This window comes from Coffea arabica, chromosome 8c (genome assembly GCF_036785885.1).
Source record: "Coffea arabica cultivar ET-39 chromosome 8c, Coffea Arabica ET-39 HiFi, whole genome shotgun sequence".
Classification (NCBI taxonomy): domain Eukaryota; kingdom Viridiplantae; phylum Streptophyta; class Magnoliopsida; order Gentianales; family Rubiaceae; genus Coffea; species Coffea arabica.
The window spans coordinates 13,388,232-13,409,645 of NC_092325.1; positions in this window are offsets into that span (position 1 = coordinate 13,388,232).

Consider the following 21,414-nt stretch of genomic DNA (forward strand, 5'->3'; position numbering starts at 1 on the left):
TCCGATCAACTGATTGAGTGAAAAATAATTTGAAAAATTTGGCCAATTGGAGTGAAAAGAGACATTTGTCTTAAAAAATGAGCACGAAATCCGAATGGATTGCCTGCTTTGATCAACACATAAAATGATGTGTAAAAGAGATTGCAATGTTTTGATTAATTTATTCAGTGAACCTTAGACTTAAAGCCTAAAGGGAAAAAAGCGGGTCAAATGGATAGGATGAAATTGATGATTTATTCAAAATCGACCGAATTGCACTAAAAATAGGTAAGCTGGTCAAATGAATTGAATGAAATTTGATTTATTCAAAATTGATCGGATCACCCTAAAAAAGGGTAGATTGATCAAATGGATTGAATGAAATTTGATTTATTCAAAATCGGTTCAATTGCCCTAAAAATGGGTGAATTGGCCAAATGAATGAAATGAAGTTAATGATTTATTCAAAAATGATTAGATTGTCCTAAAATTGAATGAATTGACAAAATGAATTGGATGAAATTGATGGTTTATTCAAAAATCGATTAAACTATTTACCCATTGGTAGTTTCAAAAAATCATTGAAATGCATTAGTCTATGAGTCTCTTAAAATCAAGATTTGGCCTCTATATTTATCGTCTCAATAATGAGGAATCATTTGTGAATTTCTTCAAATCAATGTCCTTTAAGCAAGGGATTTTTACCAACTATGTTAAAAATGGCCAAAAGATGATTGTTAGATGCTCATATTCTAATGCCCAAAAATTGATTTGCCATTTTCGAAAAGATCGGATCCTACGTTACCTCGTGCACTACCCCTTCGGACAGTACAAAAAATATAAACGTGCAAGTCTCATTGGATTATATATCCGAGACACAAGGCGGTTTATTCCTAGCACGGGATCCCCTAAATGGCATTACCTCTAAGGTGGATGCATGATGCCAGTTTATTAAAGCAATAAAATATGCAATTGAAATGAAAACGTGACCTAAGGAACCCTTTATGTGCCAGGGTAGGCCTCAAATAATATGCCATTATTAATTTACGAATGAAATATACCAGGATTTCTAAACGTGCAATAGCCTATCTATAAGGGTAGGTCCTAAAAGAGGATCATGTCAGGCCTCTTATTTCCTTAGGCTTATGAATGCAATGGAGACAAAATCCAAGAAGAGTTAGTTCAATCTGACAAATACACATCACACATTTATAGCAAAACAATACAAAGAGATAAAGCAATAAAAGGAAAAGAGGGGTTGGATCCCTCCCCTCGTGAATAGTATCCCTAATAGGGTAAGGCAGATTCTACCCTAGGTAAACTATCATGGATGCATGAGGTTGGGGCTCACTAATGCATCTAGACTCGATAGGTTTTAAGTCCCCGAGCCTTCAAACTTGGAAACCAAGGGTCATCAATCCCAAGGTTCTTTGTCGATGGCTCGAGCGATTCCCCAAACACTGCTACGCACACGTCGTGTCACGGCTACATGTTTGAGTGAATCTATCAAAAATTCTCAACCTTCGACTAAAAGTTAAAAGCTATCAACCCAAAGCTTAAAACGGAAGATCGAGTGACCCCTTGGATCATGCTACGCATACGTCGTGTCACGATCACATGTCCAAGTGGGTCGCCTAATCCTAATAGGGAAGAGTGGCGTGACAAGCCACTAAAAGAAAAATAAATGAGAGATAAAAATAAAAACGTATGCACGTATGCTAGTGTTCCGTTTGGAGGGGAGGGATCGCGAACCAACGTGAGGCTCTAGGGTAATACCCCCCTACCCAAATGCAATGCAAAACGCAGGATCACATAAATAAACCATCCATCCATCACATTAATTGTACGCAAATGGGTAAAGGAGTGAGTTGATACGCGTGAAATGCAAAAATCCTAAAAAAGAAAAATGCAACCCTAAACATCCAAATGCGATATATGAAAAGGTTAAAAGAAGAAAAAGGTTGACCAAATCAAATTTGCTTGGACTCTCTAAGTCCCCAGTGGAGTCGCGAACTGTCGCGCCCCATTTTTTAAGAAAAATAAAAGACGAGTTTAGAAAAATGACTTTTGATTCAATTTTTGATTGAAAAATGAGTTTTCGATTTTTTTAGAAAATAAAGGAAAATATGGGTCTAAATGGGACTTGAAAATGCGACGATTTGACCCAAAATATAGTTTAAAAAGGGGTTTTTGAATGAAAAATGGAGTCGCCACTTGATATAGAGTTAAGGTGTACCAAGTCACCAAAAATGAATTTTTAAAGAAAAAAAGTAGAAAACCCTTTTTAGACGACTCCAAGTCTACGAAAATCAGAGAAAAAGATTCGGGAGTCACATTGAAGAAAGGGAAGGCAAGGATAAAAATCCAAGGCACCCTTTCGACCTAACCAAGGCTAGTTGCGTGATTTAGTCAAAAATTTTCTTATTTTAACCTAAGGATTTATCACATTTGGATGTCCTATATGAATGCAAACCCTATCGGGGGGTGAAAATTTATCTTGAAAGCTTAATTGGTGCCAATCACATTAATTGTGATGCCCAATGCAGACTCTTTGGAGAGATCACGAATAATGCAAAAATATGAGACTCTAAGAAAAGAAAAGGCAAATAAAATAAATAAAATAAAATAAATAACTATACAAATATACATGACCTAAAGGAATGTATCATGTCGGGTGCGGGGGACTAATGTTCGTGACTCAATGTTCCCATTACTAGAGGGAATACGAGCGTACTAAGGCTTGAGAAGCCAAACTCGTCCATATCCCATATCCAAGGGGTAATTTCCCAAGTCTAAACATGCAAATGTACTAGCTTAGTTCTAATACTTAAATGGAAATGCAAGTCTAATGTCATGTTTTCATACAAAGGGGTAAAGAATATACATATAAGGGGAAATATGGGATAAGAGCTATACATATAAGGAAAGTGTCATGCAACATGGTAAAACTCTAAAAAAAAATGCATGAGATTAAGTGATTTTATCACACAATCATGAATGTGCGGATGGTCCCTAAGGGTCTAGCATTGGACTAACTCTTACTAATGCTCTCTCACAAGCATTGGACTTGTGTGGAGTCGAGAAAGGGGCCACAACCAGCGTTGGACTAGTGTGGTAACGTCACACATGAATTATAAGTAACCAATCATATAAAATATAATAAAAGCATGTAAACACATAATATCACATACACATAACACATAATCATGAAATCTAGATGCAAGATCCTAAGAAAGCGGTAACACATAGCACATAGACATGCAAATCACACATAAGGCAAATAAGCAAATAGAGTCCTAACTATTACATTCAGGGAATCCTACTACAATCTAAGGGGAATGAATTAAATAAAATGATATAATAACCTAACTATTACAATTGTGGCATTCAAGTGCCTTTCAAATGATCAAAATTGAACTAAAATAAGTATACAAAACTAAAGCCAATAAATCGAATAAACAAATAAATGAAATAAATAAATAAAACATTCAAGAGGCATGCAATTAAACACGTAAAGTCACATAGAGCACGTAGGGTCACATAAAGTAAGAAATAAGGGATAAGATGTACCTTGTGAGGACCCGTACTTTTCTTAATTGCACGTTTTCTGCATTTTCTTTATTAGAAAATTTTTCTAGATCAATTTTATGAGTAAATATAGTTTTTAAATGATTTTTCTAGTATCGGTTAGTTTTTGAGAAATTAAGAGCGTATATCGGACGTGGGACCCGCTAGTGCGAAAAATTCGGAAAATTTCGGCCAGTTAGGTTATGTTTTGGATACTGGATTTAATTTATCAGGTGTTATGAGAAATTTAGAGGTACCAAGTGGATAGGTGTGAGAAAGAAAAAAAAAGTTAGGCATGACATTAATGAGAGGGACAAGTGTCATGAAAGCATTGGATGGGGACTTTGACTAACTTTTCTTAACTTTACTAAACATCCATTTTGACCAAATGTTTCTTCATTTTTCACCTTGTTGGCTGAAATTTTGAGGAGAGAAAAGAGAGGAAATCCTTCATCTTGTTCTTCAATCCTTTGCTCCAATCTTGATTTCTAACCATTAAAAGTGAAGATTACTCCATCAAAGTTACTTATTAAGGAGGATTAAAGCTTCTAGTGGAGTTGTTTTGGAAGAAAAATTCCTAAGTCATCACCTTTCTTGATATTTGAAGGTATCATGTCTAGCCATCCTTCCTTTGTTCTTGATTATGTTAAATTAATGACTTGTGATAGCTAAAGAGATGTTTTAGTGGAAAATTTCTGACTTGAATGCAAAAATTTCCAGTTAGGGTTTCATTTCCTCAATTCTGCCCGTTTCTGTTTGACCAGGTTAGAGGCCGAATTGGCCTTAGTACAAAACATGAAAGTTGTAGAGAATGATGTTTTCTAGTTACCTGTAAATTTTCAACTCAATCTGAGCTCGGTAGCCTATAAAAAGACCGAAATACCCCTGCTACCCTGTTTCTATCCGAGAATAGTAATCAGCTTTGGTAATTGGGTAGTTTGACTGGGAATACTACCGATTTGGTTGTTGATGTCTTCTTAAGAATTATAGCCTTGTATCTTAGCTTTCAAATGGCTTTGGAATCACTTGAATTGGAGTTGTATATGCTGAGATAATTCGGAAATACCCAGACTGGTCTAGGTAGGAGTTCAGCGAACAGGGTTGTCTTTTCACCCAATTTGACCATGACGTTTCACCATGATCCCTACTGAATTAGATTTTGGCCAAAACATGAAAGTTGTAACCAATAGTGTAAACTAGTAGTCTATGAAATTTCAACTTGATCAGACCACTGTAGCATGTGAAATGACCGAAATACCATTGACTGTCCATGAAACCTGTTTCGCGCCCAGAATTCTATTTTTGTGTAGTTTTCCATTTTTGATCATGAAAATGCAGGATTTGGCCTTGGAGGTCTTCATAATAAATGTAGGGTTGTGTTTTAGCTTCGAAACACCATAAGATACACTTCAATCGGACTTCGGTAGCCTGAGTTATTGCTGTTTAACAATTGTGCAATTAGCCAACCTGTTTGTGAGTTTCTGGTTTCGTATGTCAATTTTGACTTAGATACATTGCAAACTGGACTGAGTGACCTTCTGGAATATTGTAGCCCTATCTCTTAGCTTCGAAACGGTGTATCTTACACCTCCATCCGATAATCGTAGTGGCAATGGTGCCAAAACCGCTAAATGACATCAAATCTGTTTTTGGGTTTAGGGCTTGGATTCGGACAAGATAATGGTATATGACGGATGGGTTCTGAGCCGTGGAGGTGAGTGACCCTAAACTGTTTCCAAAGTTACTTATGAACCGTTTCTTGCACTATTTACTTGATTGCATATCATGAGTGCTTGCATGTGGCCCATGACATGTTTTGGCTTAAATGAGTACTTGGAATTCGTGTGCTGAACACCAACGTCTCCACCTCTGTGTACTGTTCATCTGGAGCAAATGGCTCCCCCTCTAACTGTTTACTGTTAAATGTTTGTTTGGAGCATTGGGTGTTTAAGTACAACGATTTCACTGGCTCACGAGAGCAATAAATGTACATTTGATCTTAGAATCATGACATCACTGAAATGAACGACTGTGAAACTGATTTGCTTACCGATTTTATTCGTTACTCGCTGAGCTTTTAGCTCACCCCCAAAATATTTTATTCTCCTCCACAGGGCTCGAGACGAAGGAAGTGCTTGAGTTTTAGCTCATGTGACAGGATGGATTATCTCATGTATGGTTTGAGTTTTGGATTTCATCTTGTGTAATAGTTGTTATTAGGGATTGTATGAACGTTTGGACTTAAGTGGGTTCGTGATATGTAATTCTTCGAGAATTTGATGGATATTTGATTTTTATATTGTAATTTAATTGAGGACTGTAGTGAACGACTGAGTCCCGGCGAGAGATGGGCAGGTGGTCTGCCGAACCCTTTGGTTCGCCTTAGGGGGAGGTTGGGCTGTCACATACCTCCCTTGAAGTAGGGCGCTAATGGAGTGAAATTACTTATTTACCCTCCAAAAACAAAGAAAGGGGTCAAGGCATCACTTTAATTAACAAATAATCATAAAAGATGAAAATAAACATGAAATTGAATCAATTAAGTTATGTAAACAATCTACATTCAAGAAATTAAAACAAGTGAGGACTTAATTGCGAGAACTAACAAAGTTTTGGGGGTCCAATTACCAGTATCACAAACATTTGAGGTCAAAAATTAAAGGAAAATAAAGTTTAGGGACTCATTTGCAATTAAAGTAAGGACCCAATTGAATGAAATTGAAAATTTGTAGGGCCATAATGAAATTAGACAGAAATTGAGAGGTTAAATTGCAATTTTTCTGATTTATTCATGCATGCTCTTTGCAGAAAGCATTTTCTTCACAAAAACTCTTCTTCATCACCAATTTCTATAATTTTGCAGCATATACAACCGAGGCAACCCAGGCCATCTCAATCCAAATCATCAAATTCATTAGCCCATTCAATTAAGCTCCAAAACACAACACAACAGGCAGGAGACAAACCCTTGAAGGTCAATCAAAAAACAAAATGGAAGAGCATGCAATTAGGACATTTTCTGCAGCAATACTTCTTATGAAATTCATGCCAGATGCAAACAACATTCAATCACACATCAAACATTCAAACCAAAACAACAAGACCTTACAACTTTAATCATTGAAATTTAACCAAGATGCAAGCTACAGAGACCCATTGAAAGGATGCAAAAACAAGAACGAAAGCAGCAAAAATTTTTGGCAATTTGGGCAAATAGTCATCTTCTCCACTGAGCTAACATCAGTTATTATCTCAGCTTTCTTTCGGTCAACAATACCAGGAATTTGGTTTCAACTCCAACAATTCCCAACAGACAATGAACCCACAAGAATTTCCCATCCCAACCTTAATTCAAATCATACAATGGAAACGAAAGGAATAGCAAAATTGTAAGGCAGCAATGCATGGAAAATTCTCAAACGTGAGAAAAGGAATTGGCCGACTTAGCTGGTTTCCTCACATGGAAATGCAGACTATCATCTTTTTAATTAGAAATTTCAATCAGGCATTTCACCGAACACTGAATGGGCATTAAAATTTCACTGATTTCTTTGCTCAATTGAAACTATAATCGGCCCCTAAAATTGTTAAAAACACAGATTTCAGTCCAATCAACCCCAAAACATGCATATTTCACAATTGTGAATAACCCCAACAAGAAAAAAACTGCCATAAACCAAATCACGGAGAGACAGGCTTCGAAAATTTGAAGAGCACTGAAACTTAAAGGAATAGGACAGCTTACCGTACTCCCTCTCTAGGTGAAGGTTTGCCGATGATGGAAGATTCCGGTGGTGGTGGCGGCTCCGGTTCTTGGGCAGGCTGTTGGCCACTTGTTGGCCACGCTGGAGAAGAAAGGTTGTGGCTGCCTGTTGGCCGCGATGGAGGTTGCGTGTGGTGGTGCGATGGCAGACAGCAGCAACGGCGGATGCGGACTGGAGGTGGCTTGGGCAGATAGCGTGAGGAGGAGAGGAGATCTGGGGTGGGCGGCGGTGTGCGAAAGAAGGAAAGGGAGAAAACAGGAGCAGCCTCTTCTTCTCATTTTTCTCTTTCCTAGAAAATTTCCTCCTGCCCGAGCTTCTTCTTCCTCCTTGCTAACCCTTTGTCCGCCGCCATAGCTTCCCTCTGTTTTCCTTTTAGCCGACCTCCTGCCTCTGTTTTTTTTAGTTTTCTTTGTCTTTTGCCGTTGCTCTGTTTTCTTGTTCCTTGTTTTTTTCCTTTTGTCCATCCAACCCCCTTTCCACTTAGCCGCCCATTCCTTATTTTCCAAACAAATCCTATCCTACAAGTGTCTAGACACCTCACCATCTAGGTGAGGTGTTGTCAAATACAAAAAGGGACCCTTGTCCCTATGCATGATCCCCACTTGTGTAGCATGCACACTTCCACTTATTTTCCTTATATTTTTTTTGTTTTTGTGTTTTGTTCTTTTTTTTCTCTTTTTTTTTTGTTTTGTTGTTTTTTTTTCCTTAAACAAACAAAATTAAATAAATAAGAACGAATGCTAATAATAAAGCAGAAATTAAACTAAAAAAAATAAAATAAAGTTAAAAATTGAACTGAGAAAAATTTGGTGTCTACAGTTCCATTTCTTCATAGGGTTTCAAGGTAACCATATGAAGAAACTGTCTTTTCCTTTATTACTTGCATATGAGTGGATTTAAAGCTTGATTCTGATATATTTCATGGAAAATTTCATGGTTTTGTGTAGTGAATGGAAAATTTCAGCTTTAAGTGAGAAATTTCAGCTTTGATATCTTGATTTGAGCTTCGCTATGATCTATTAGCTTTGTCATGTGAATTTTTTAGCTTTTATATGTTATTTTCGCTTCCTTATAGAAATTTTCAGCTTGTAGTGGAAAATTTCAGTTTAGGGTTTCCATTTTTCAGCTTTATTATGGTTGTGTTTGTGCTAGATAATGGTCTATTTTAAGTTGTTTTGTGGCCTAAACAAGTGTTCTTTATAGCCTATGACCTGTGGTTGTGATTGAGGTTGGATTGCTATGAAATATAAGTGTTGAGTTTGGAAGGGAAAGTTGAGAAAATAAGAGGAAGTACTGCTGAAATTTTTGCTACTCTCTTTCTTGTGATATGAGTGACGTTAGAGGGGTGATTTTGGGTCGGTTTGGACTTAAGTTGCTTATGATTGCTTGAGTGCACCTTGGTGGTGGTGTATAAGTTGAAATTTTGACAAAACCGTATGTAAAACAAGAGGAAAAGTAATGGTTTCTTCTAGCATACTTTCTAGTTATATTTGTTCCACTTTAAACTCGAGATTTGGTTGTTTTTCTTCACTATTTTGCTGCTGGAAATTTCCAGCCATGAATTGGAATGAGGAAGTCCTTGGTTAGTCATGTCCCTTGGATCCAAATGCTCTCTTTTCTCTCCAAAACCATATTTAAATCTTTGCCCTAGTAGTTACTTGGATTTCCTTGGTTCACCTAATATTTGGATGGTTGAACCATAATAATCTTGGTTATTCTTAGGATTTGTTGGTGATCAAGGGCATAACCCGGGGACGAACCTTTGATGTTGCTTTGCTTGAACTGGTGAGTGTACTACTTGCATAACTTGTTGCTTAAAGTGAACTACTTGTGACTGAAATTTATGAGTTGTATGATTGTGATTTGGTTGAATCTGGACTAGACAAGTGTGTACTTTATCACATTCGATTCCACTTGACTGTTTGACGGGTCTACTGTTTATTTGAAATCTATTATTTGTGCATGACTTGGATGTCGTTTGGAGCCCAATATCCAATGACTTTACTATAAATTTGAACGCAAGTAGTTAATCGAATTGAGCCAGTAAGGGCTGGTCGAGGTAGATTGACTGGCCATGAGGAAAACTGTCACTGATTTGCAGAATACTGGATACTTCTGATAATTGGTAGACTCGAGTATTACCACCACTATTTCTGTTTGGTGTTCAACCCTGGTAAGGGGTATGTTTGGTGGACGGAAACTGGTGTAAAGTTGGGATATACGGTCAATGGTTTTGCTTCTCTAAATGTTGATGGAGGGTCAACGGGTTTGGATCAAGCTAATGCGACTGGGGAATTTGGCTCTTAAGAGCCATCTGTATCCTTTTATTTGAATCACGCTGTACTAGTTGTGGTGTTTACTTATTCCTTTACTTGATGCTTATATTTGATAGATTAAAGTTCTAACTTTGTGATTTTCAACTGCATGACCTGTGGTACCTCATTGGGTGAAAGCTCACCCTGTCACCCTTGTTTTCCTTACAGGGGCGAAGACTTGGATACATGATTTTGGGGAAGAGTGGAGCTAGCTCTAGATTTTAGACATTTTTATTTAAACTCCTCGGTATTAGTAAATATTATATGTAATTGTATAAGTATGAATCCTTTGACTTGTACTTTAAGCTTTAATTGTATAAAATTGAAGGGTTGAAGTATTTTGAAGTAATGTTGTACGTTTTAGTACCTGTGGTCATTTTGGTTTAGTTAGTCTTGGCGAGAATTGGGCAGGCAATCCGCTAACCTTTGGGATATGCCCTAAGGGACGGTGGGGCTGTCACAGTTGATATCAGAGTTTAGATTAGAAATGGCCTGGACAAAATAAAAATTTGATTTTAGAAGCTTTAGTGTGACATGTTAGGGCGTCATTAAGTATGTTTAAATTTGCCTAAGTTGTAAACTATGCTTATCCTTGTAGCCCATAGAAGGAACCTGTGACAGCCCCACCTTCCCTTAAGGCGAACCAAAGGGGTTAGCGGACTGCCTGCCCAACTCTCGCCAGGACTAACGGGGTAGTTCAAAGCGATCTAAAACGTTCCAGAACATACAAGCGCGCTTAAACAAGTCAAAATCACAAAAATAAAATAAACGAAAATCGGAGCCGAACATGAATAGTGCCTGACACGTCAGAATCCGGCTGGAATCTGATCGGATTTCTGGCCGGATACTGGCCAGAGAGCAAAGCCGGATTTCCAAAAAAATCTCAGGGCTCTGGCCGGATTCGACCCGGTTCTTTCCCGCCAAAATTTTTCCTTTCGCCGTTTGAAATCCGAATCTGTCCGAACTCCAACCAAACATCAACCAAACACATACACCTTGAAATTAAGCATTTACAAGCCAAAATAGCATACAAAAGTTATCCAACAAGTTTATACATGTACGGTTTGCAATTTACAACTCAACGAATTGGTTGGATCAAAATGCACTTAGGGTTTTGCCCAAAAGGAGCTATTCAAATTACATTCACATAAGGTCAACTCGGCAACCAACATTCATAGCCTTTCCAAAAGTATTCAAATTCCTGTAAGGAAAACAAAAAGCATAGAGTGAGCTTACGCCCAGTGAGATACTACCACTCAAGCAACGAAGTTCATATAAGCATATAGTATTTCATTCCAATTCATCTAGTAGGAAGTAAACCAAGAGCACCCATCAATAGAATTGGTAAAAGGATACGGATAGCTCTCAAGAGCCCCTTTCCTCGCTTGTATACTTGATCGGACTTCATTGACCCTCCGTCAATGTTTACAATGTAACCAACCATAGGCTCCACTTTACTTCCATTCTTTCCACCCAACATACCCCTACCGGGCCCGAACTCCATTCAGTATAAATTTGGTAATACTCGAGTATACCGGAATTGAGAGTCTCATACTACAAGATCCCATATAACAGTCCCCATGGCTCGTCAATTTTCACGACCAAGCCCTCGCTGGCTCGATTCAATTGACTTCCAATGGGGTTGAGCTCAATAGTAACAGTAATGGCCATTGGATACTCGTCCAAACGACACCAAACCCAGTATTTCATGTACCATTCAAGTACTGTGAGAGCCCGTAAATTTTTCCATTTTCTAGGATTTTATCCTATTTAATGGCATGTTTTTCTGCATTTTCTTTATTAGGAAAAATTTTCTAGATAATTTTTATGAGTAAATATAGATTTTAGATGATTTTTCTAGTATCGGTTGGTTTTTGAGAAATTAAGAGCGTATACCGGACGTGGGACTCGCTAGTGCGGAAAGTTCGAAAAAATTTGGCCAGTTAGGTTAAGTTTTGGATACCGGATTTATTTTACCAGGTGCTAAGAGATAATTAGAGGTTGTTATATGGATGAGAGTGGAGAGACAAAAGGATAACCATGTATTAATTGAAGTGACAAGTGTCACTTGTTGATTAATTCTTACATTTTGACCATAAGATCATCTTATCACCTTTACCAAATAAATACTAAAATTGACCAAAAATTTCTCATTTTCTTCATCTTCTTGGCCAGCCATCTTCAAGCAAAAAGAAAGAAAAACCTCTCCACTTTCTTACCTCTAATCTTGTCCAATCTTTCAATTCAACCGTTTAATCTTCAAATTACTCCATAAAACTTCTTGCTAGAAAGGATTAAGAAAGATTGGTGAAGTTGTTTTGGAAAGGGAAGCACTAAGCTACCAACTTTCTTGGGGTTTTAAGGTATTTTGCCAAGAACATCCTCTTTACTTCAATTAATTGCTTATTAGTGGTTTTAGATGTTGTTTTGGGGAAGATTAGCACTTGAATGCATGAATTCCAGGTTAGGGTTTTGAATGACCCTGTTCTGTGCTGTTTTATTTGAGCATGTTACAGGCCGAATCAGCTCTTGCCCAAAACATGAAAGTTGTAGAGAATGATGTTTTATAGTAGCCTGAAAAATTTTAGCTCAATCGGAGGAATGTAGCCTGTGAAAAGACTAAAATACCCCTACTGCCCTGTTTCTATCCGAACATGCTAATCAGCTTGTGTAATTGGTTTTTTTGACCAGGAATACTACTGATTTGGTTGTTGATGTCTTCTTAAGAATTCTACCCTTGTGTCTTAGATTTCTAATGGCTTTGGAATCACTTGAATTGGAGTTGTATATGTTGAGATATGACAGAATGAATCAGGACTGCCACAGTAAACTTTGAATTGGAAATTCTGGAGTTGTTTTGGTATATTTGACCTAGTTATGCTGAGAACTGGACTGAGTGGTCTTCATGAAAGTTATAGCTCTCTGTCTTAGCTTCGAAATGGTGTAAATTGTACCCAAATCTGATAAGTGTAGCTCCAGTTGTGTCCGTTCCGCTAAATGACATCAAAACTGTCTTTTGGTTTTAGGGTTTATAATTGAGGCTTTTCTAGGGTTTCTTGGTTGAGCTACCATTTGGTTGTTTTGAAGGGTATTGTGGCTCTAATTAAAGGTGTTTGATAGTTTGTGATTGGGTGTTGAGGTTTGGTTGGAAAAGTAAAGAAAGACTAAGGAAAATGCTGTCAAAATTTTCGAGGAACTTCTACACAGTCTCGGGAAATTTGCTATATCTTGATGTAGAAATGTCGGAATTGAGTTCTGTTTATTGCATTTTAAACTGGTTTCATAGGGCTATAAACCATGTAAATTTCAGGCCCTGTTTATATCTGTACCATTTATGGTGATTTTTCAAAGTTGACTGAAATATTGTACCTGTTCTGTCTTTCACTGGATAAAGTAGCAATTTGAAGCTTGAATTTGACTGACTTGCATTCTGAATCTTATGAGGATGTTTTCTGGAAAGTTATAGCCCTTTGAATTTATTTTCCAATGGTATAACTTTTATTAATCTTGAACTTACAAAACTTGAGATATGATTTTTCATATAGGGTTGCGCGAAACTGGAAAATCCTGTTTTCCTAGTATTGACCTTACTTTCATTTTTTTACTTCAAATTTGGAGTTGGTCAATCATTGTAGGTAGAATTTTGAGGTTGTGCATGCCTTTAGGACTAATTGTTATCTTTTCACTCCAAAGTCACCTCTTCGCTTTACATTAATGGTTCATTTGGGTAGGCACCCGACTTGTAATCGAGCTTTACTTGCGAATTCCACTTATTAGGTTTTGGAGTCCAGTCTTAAGTGTTTACCTTGATTGTTCTAGGAGGTGCCGGCGAGTAAAGCCACACTTGGGAAGGAAACTTTTGAAATTATCCTTGTTTGATCAGGTGAGTGTACCACTCCCTTGCATTGTTGCTATTTGAGTTATCTGTACTTGAAATTTATGACATGAATGACTATGAATCCTGTTTAATTTGATTGAGACGAGGGTGTACTTTATCACACTCGTTCTCTTGCCTGTGTTGTACCAATTGAGAACTATTACTTGTACTTGTTATGAACTTGAGTCTGTTACTTGCACTTGTTATAATGTCGTTTGGAAATGTGTTCAACGACCTCCTTGTTAAACCTGAGCTCAACCTCATGGGGAGTTAATTAAATCGAGCCATGCAAGGGCTTGGTCGAGAAAATTGACAATCCGTGGGTGCCTGTTTTCATGGAATCTTTGAGTATTGAGACTCTTGATTCCGGTACACTCGAGTATTACCATTCCTGTTCCTGTTTGGCGTTCGGGCCCGATAAGGGGTATGTTTGGTGAACGGGGTTTTGGCATTAAAGTGGTGTTCTATTGGATTGGTTTCTTTATTTGAATGTTGACGAAGGGTCAACGAGGCTGGATCAAGTATAGCAACGGGAATTTGGCTCCTGAGAGCCACCTGTATCCTTTACATTGTGATGTTCATTCATTTCTCGTATTTGATGTGAATATGTGCCTCCAAAGTGCTTTCTCATGAACTCTACTGATTCTACTGTTTATACTGTTGGTACCTCATTGAGCTTTCAGCTCACCCTATTCCGTTATTTTTGTTTTCCTTACAGGGAACCATCTTTTGGAACTGCAATGTTTTGAGAAATGAGTTGAGCTAGTTAGAAATTCTTTTGTACTTTTGGTATAGCTCCTCGACAACTTAGAAACCCTAACTGTATCTTAATACAATGTTTCTTTTTGGATTTGTAAACTTACTAATAGGTATATTTAAAATGTTTTCTCATGTTTATGTGATATATCTATTTGGGAATGTATATTCTTTCATGGCAAACAAAGTGTACTTGTACATGGTTGGATCCTACATGGCGGCGGCCCTTCCATTTCATCTTGATTCTTGTAGTTTTATTCCGGTTTGGATGGAGGTATGACTGAGTCCCGGCGAGAGCTGGGCAGGCAGTCCGCCGAACCCTTTGGTTCGCCCTAGGGTGAGGTGGGGCTGTCACAAGTACCACAGTATACAGTCATATATAATACAAAAGAGGTGAGAGCGATCAAGTACACCCTCACTTTAATCAGTTTCAACGGTGCAAGTAAGCATTCAAGACATCAAGTTCAAATATAACAAAGCTACATAGTAACAATCAAGCGAGTAGTACACTCACCAAGCAAGCAAGTGAAATTTCATACACTTCCGTCCAAAGAGCGTCTCGAATCACCGTCGCGCCCTAAAATATTCAAACAAGCACAATAAGACTCGATTACAAGTCATAAACCAATTCCACATACTACCAAAAATAAGGCTCCATTAGAACGTATAAATACTAGAGTAAGCTAGGGAAAGTCTGGAAATGAAAGTTAAGCTCTAAAACCTAAAAGCAGTTTTGACGTCGTTTAGCGTATTGGACACAATCAGCACTACGATTATCAAATGGATGTACAATACACACCGCTTCGAGACTAAAAGAAAGGGCTACAATGTTGAAGAAGGCCACTCAGTCCAGTTTGTAGCCCAACTAGGTCAAAAGTTCAATGTACCAAACCAAAATCGCATAAACAGGTTAGCAAACTGCATTCTGATTAAATAACCATAATTCAGGCTACCAAAGTCCAATTCAAGTGATTCCAAAGCCATACGAAAGCTAAGATACCAGGCTATATTTCTTAATAAGATATCAACAACCAAATCAGTAGTATTCCTGGTCAAACTAACCAATTACAGAAGCGGATTATCAGGTTCGGATAGAAACAGGGCAGCTGGGGTATTTCGATTTTTTCACAGGCTACGTTACTCCGATTAGGCTGAACTTTTGCAGGCAACTATAAAATATCATTCTCTACAACTTTCATGTTTTAACCTAAGGCTAATTCAGCCTCTAACTAGGGGAAATAGTACCAGGCAGAATGGGGTTAATTGAAACCCTAATTCCAAAATTTCCTTTCAAAGCGGAAATTTTCCGCAAATGGCCACAATTTACGCACTATAGCTTCATTCTAAACCATTCCCAACCATCATCCATGGCCACACAATATTAAATATATAAAAACAGAAAAATCATGAATAAATAGAAAAATTCACCAATCTCAACCAAAATCATGATATAACCCACAAAATTACCTCTTAGGCTACCACAAGCCACTAACTAAACATCATTAGATAGAAAAGAGGGGTTCCTTAGCCACTCACCTTATCAACCAAAGAAAGGAGACAACTTAGCACCTTAGTCTTCCAAACCACTTCACTAATCACCTCACAAACACTAAACTAAAGGTTTTTATGGAGAAAATTCAAGATTAATCGGTTGGTTAGTTGGATTGAGCAAGGTTGGAGCAAGAAATTTAGAGAGGTTTTCCTTTCTTCCCCCTTGAAGATGGCCGGCCACAAGAAGTTTGAAATGAAGATGATTTTTGATCAATTTTTGGTTTATTTGGTAAAATGGTGAATAGTGGTCAAATGTAAGAATGAATCTCCAAGTGACACTTGTCACTCCATTTAATGCATGGCTATCCCTTTGTCCCTCTCACACCAATCCATTTGGGAACCTCTAATTATCTCTTAACACCTGGTAAAATAAACCCAGTATCCAAAACTTAACCTAATTGGCCGAATTTGCCCGAACTTTCCTCACTAGCGGGTCCCACGTCCGGTATACACGCTTAATTTCTCAAAAACTACCCGATACTAGAAAAATCATCTTAAAACTATATTTACTCATAAAATTATCTAGGAAAATTTTCCTAATAAAGAAAATGCAGAAAAGCATGCCATTAAATAGAATAAAACCTAGAAAATGAGAAAATTTACGGGGTCTCACAGAACCAGTGGAGTGGGTGGAAGTGACCTGCCTCGGAGGCATCTTCGAATTGTTAATTATGAGGAGAGGCCAGGGGGACCAATCCGACGTTGGAGTTCCGCAAGTTAGACTAGAAGATGTAGTCATTGCCAGAACAACTCCTATTTTAATCATGTGGCCCTGGCAGTACTAAATGAGAGGAGGAGACTTAGGCGTGCTAGTTTTAGGGACCAAATTGAGATGGAAAGAATGAGAGGAATTATGGAGATACAGAGGGATAGAATCTAGGAGTTGCAGGAGGCCATTGGTCAAGAGCAAGAACGTACGGATGCTATGCGCCAGCAGGTGTGACAGCCCCCACTTTCCCCAAAAGCGAACCAGAGGAGTCAGCGAACTGCCTGCCCAACTCTCGCCTGGGCTCACTACAATCCATAATTCAAAAACTAAAAATGCTTCAAATATTTCAATATATATTTAAAGTATTCCAAAACATTAATACTTAAAATTTGCTAACCTTCAAGCTTAAATACAACCCAAGAGAATATGTACTACAGTCATTGCTATAATACAACTTGAAGTCTCCAAAAGAAAACAATTTAGTACTATTCTTGAGCATTCTTGGCCTTGAACCCTGCTAAGGAAAACAAAGGAGCGGAATGAGTTAAACAACCTAGTGAGGTTCCAAAACACACAAACAGTTCTAATAAATCCAGTAAATGAAGTATAATGCACATATGGTTCAAGGTTTCACATTGGCACATTAAAATGAGACATTATCATTTTACAGAAAAAACACACATTAAAAGGATACGGTGTTCATATGGAACTGTTTCGGTCAGCTGCACCCTATAACTCCAATAATTTCCCCGGTTTGTTGACCATTGCCTTATTTCTCTAGTGGTAATACTCGAGTATACCGAAATGGTGGCCCAGGGTTCCAACCTACCTGACCGAGCCCAATCTTGGCTCGAGCAGGTTAGTAACCAAGGGCAGGGCCTAGTTTAGCTATGAGCTTACAACATGCACAAGTAATCCATTAAATCGGTAAATGGTAGAAATTCACAGTTAAACAGTAGAAATTTGTTATTTTAGTAGGTCGAGTGAGATAAAATACACACTCGTCTTAAAACGGTAGAAAATTACATAGGAGCGATTATAGAGAACACTTAAACACACAAGAAATATGAAGTAAATATGTAGCAAAACTATTCAAGTCACACACATGCAGGGAACACTCACCAAATCAAAAGTAAGTGAGTAAATAAGTCCTTTAGTGTTCTGCTCCGAGGTTTCCTTCAATATCCTCTTGAGCGCCTGAAGAAATAGTGATCAATTATCACTCACATATACTCACAATCACTTAACATACAGGGAAGGAAATATATTTGCTTAAACTTAGAACAATGTCTCAAAAAAGATTCACTCTATTGAAATTCAAGATTCAAAAAAGAGAGTTCAAAGTCATAAGGGATAACTCGTATCCTCCATGAAATCGGATTCAAAACAAACTATCAATATCAAAAGGAAATGTAAAGTTCTTAAAAACTCATTTCCTAAGAAATCAAGAATTTTTAGCTTTGCGTGACAAACTTGGTAAAATCAGATCTTGAGTTTGGGAAGTCCAAAATTGGAAAACTTTATACCGTTGGAAACTAGATCCGAAGTACTAAAAGTTCTCAGAAGACCACTTTTCCAAGATTCAACGAAAAAGCATCCATTTTTCAGCTCAAAGTTTCAGTTCCAAGAAGACAGGTTTGAACCAGTCTTGGTTTTTCAGCATCTTTGGAAATTCGGAAAATTTCACAGAAAGTGAATCAGCCCTTGAAATTCATAACACAATAAGAGTTCCAAACGGAACTAAATTTGGAGTTTTGAGCATCAAGACTAAACAGTTTAAAGTCAGCTGAATCTTGCAAGCTGATCGGTAAATTTTCAGATTTGAAGAGCAATTTTTGGGGCATCATTTGGATATCAAAATGGTCTTGAAATGACACCAAATTTGGTACAATTAGAATTCCATATGAGAACTACTTCTATATCAAATTATAGGCAAAAAATCACATGGGAAGGCGGTTAACAAAATGACTAAAATTCATGAATTTTTCAAAGCAAATCTGCCAACCCACTTTTTCTTTCTTTCCAAAGGTTTTGTCCAGTGAAATCAACCCCAATTCACTCCATTTTTGAAGCTAAGGTTCCAGAAGCATTTAATAAGCAATTTATGGGTAATTGACATCAAAATTTTCGAAACAAAACAACCCTGACCATTCGGCTAGCAAGAAGGGAAAAACTTTCCAGTTTCCAGCTTTGTTGCACTTTTGAAATCAGACCACATCTTACTCAATACAAGTTCAAATTAAGAATGGTTTATGGCGTTGTAAACTAGGTTCAAAATGCTACATTTCATCAGAAAGAGTCATTTCCAATATCAGTTCACAAGTGAGATAAAATCAGGCCACAAGATGCAGCTTCTCCATTTCTCTCGGACAGACGGTCACAATAGGACAGTCAACTTTGCTGAATCACTACGGCTCACTCAGTTCGAATTAGCAGGTGATTTTTATACCATTGGAAAGCTATGAATGTCTAGTTTTGAATTCCACTAACGGTACTGAATTTTGAATTTTGTACAAAAACTTATGTTCGAACAAATACACTGTCCGAGAACCCTTGCTATACGTTTTTCCATATTTGATTCTTGCCAAACCTCATGTTTTATGCAACCAAATGAAACAATTTTTGGTAGGCACTTTCTACACACAATATACAACCTATATCCATCAATTTCACAATCAATCAAATATAAAATTTTTGAAACTAAAATAGAGCATCATGACCAGAAATTTCGGACAGTACCTCTTCCTCACTAAAATATATCTCTCTTTCTTTTTCCTCTTCTAGTTTCTTCCATTAAAACTCATCACAAACACACTAACACACACATAAACATCATGGCAGCTCTCATTTAACCAAGGTGGGAGTTCATAGAGCCCACTTCAACCAACAAAATCCAACCAACAACAACAACAAGGAAGCTACAAGCTTCAAAGCCAAGAAATGAAACAAAAAAGAAAGAGTTGTGGTGGGAGATGTTTATACCTTCCAAAACCCAAGAAGAAACCCTAGATTAAGATCCAATTTTCCACCGAAAATTCTCCAAGAAAATTCACAAGATTGCTCCTTGCTCCTAGATGAAGTGTTACTCCAAGTAGTTTACGATTTGGTGGAAGTTTTGCGGGTCAAATGAAGCTAGAACAATGGAGTTTTTCCTTCCCTTTTTATTTTTTGTTGGTCGGCTGAGCAAGTGAGAGAGATGGTGAGGGTTTTGTGTTGTGTTTTCTTGGAGAGAGAATGAAAAAGGTAGCTTTAAGTGTGGTGCAAAAAAGTCAACCTTCAATAGTGTCGCGCTAGTGTTTCGTACCACCAATTTCTTTCGGGTTTGATACACTCATACACTAATCCTCCAAGGTACTTCCTTTAACTCGGTAATTATTCACTTTTACTAGTCTAATATAAATCCTCAAGTCTCTAATTAGTCGTACCAGCGCGACTTTCGGGAGACTATTGACGCGCGCGCGATAAACGCTTAATTTGAACTCATTCACATCTAATCTCTCAATTAACTTTTCTTAGTCTACTATTAATCATCCTTAGTTCTCCAAGACTAATATACTCTCGGATCGAATTTACCTCGCAAAACGCGTATTTACTATTTCTCGCTAAATGAGCCATAGAAAAATTAAATTTGCTAACGAAACGTTTTAAAATTATAAAAGGGACATTTTTGCATACAAATGGACTTGAAACAGATGAAATAAATTATTTGGGGTAAACGGGTGAATAAATAATTAAATAACTCAGTAAAATAAAATAAAAATAAGAAAAAAATTCGGATCCTTACAACCTTCCCTTCTTAAAAGAATTTCGTCCTTGAAATTCATACCTTCCATAACCTCTGATAACCCTAGACCTTGTTGTGTGATCATTGCAGGTGTTCTTGCAGGTGCCATTGGTCGATTTCCTCCTTCATTAAATTTTCGAGGGGTAGTTTTATTTCCTTGTTGAATAGTAGTTTCCCGTGGATACTTCTTTGGGCAGTCGTGAACTTTATGGTTGGTGTTCGCACATCCCATACACTTTCACCCCTTCACCCAACAATTTTCTTCGGTATGATTCATCCTTCCACAATATCCACAGGTCAGACGAGGAGTTGTGATTTGACTTGCCTGCGAAGTTTTCCTTAATTGTATCTGTCCTACTGGAGCTCCTTGTGTCATAGTTCCTTCTGGTTTCTTTATCATGGGTGGTGAAGGAAGTGGTTGTCTTATTCCATCCACTCCTTTTCTAACTTTAGGTGGCGGTCTAATTTCTCTTGGTACCCCAAGTTAGTGACTACTATCAGATACATCTCTTTTCCTCGCTTGAAAGGTTCTCAGTTGGAATTTTGTGCTTTTCACCCTTTGTGCTTTCTCAAGAGCGTCACTAAATGTTTCAATCTGTGCTGCGGCAAGGGTATCTTGGATTTCTAAATTTAATCCTTGGATAAACCGTCTTATTCTCTTCCGCTCCGTAACCACCAATTCTGGGGCATATTTAGATAATTTCATGAATTGTGTTTCATACTCAGCCACACTCAAAGTTCCTTGACGAACCTTTATAAAACCATCTCCTCTCCTTTCTTGGACTAGTGGAGTAAGAAATTTCTCATTAAACTCTAGAACAAAGTTTATCCAAGTTCTTGGAGTTTGATTTCTTTCCCATTTATTTCTTATAACATTCCACCAGGCTTGAACTGCTCCCTCAAGTTGAAATACATCAAAAGTGACTTGTCTTTCTTCTGTGTAGTTCAAGGCATCGAATATATTCCTTATATTTTCTAACCAATTTTCAGCCACTTCTGGGTCAGGTCCTCCAGAAAATTTGGGTGGGAAGAATTTCTGAAACCATTCCAAAATTCGATCCTCCCCTATCTCTTAATTTCCACGTTGGTTTCCTTGTCCTATCCCCTGGCTC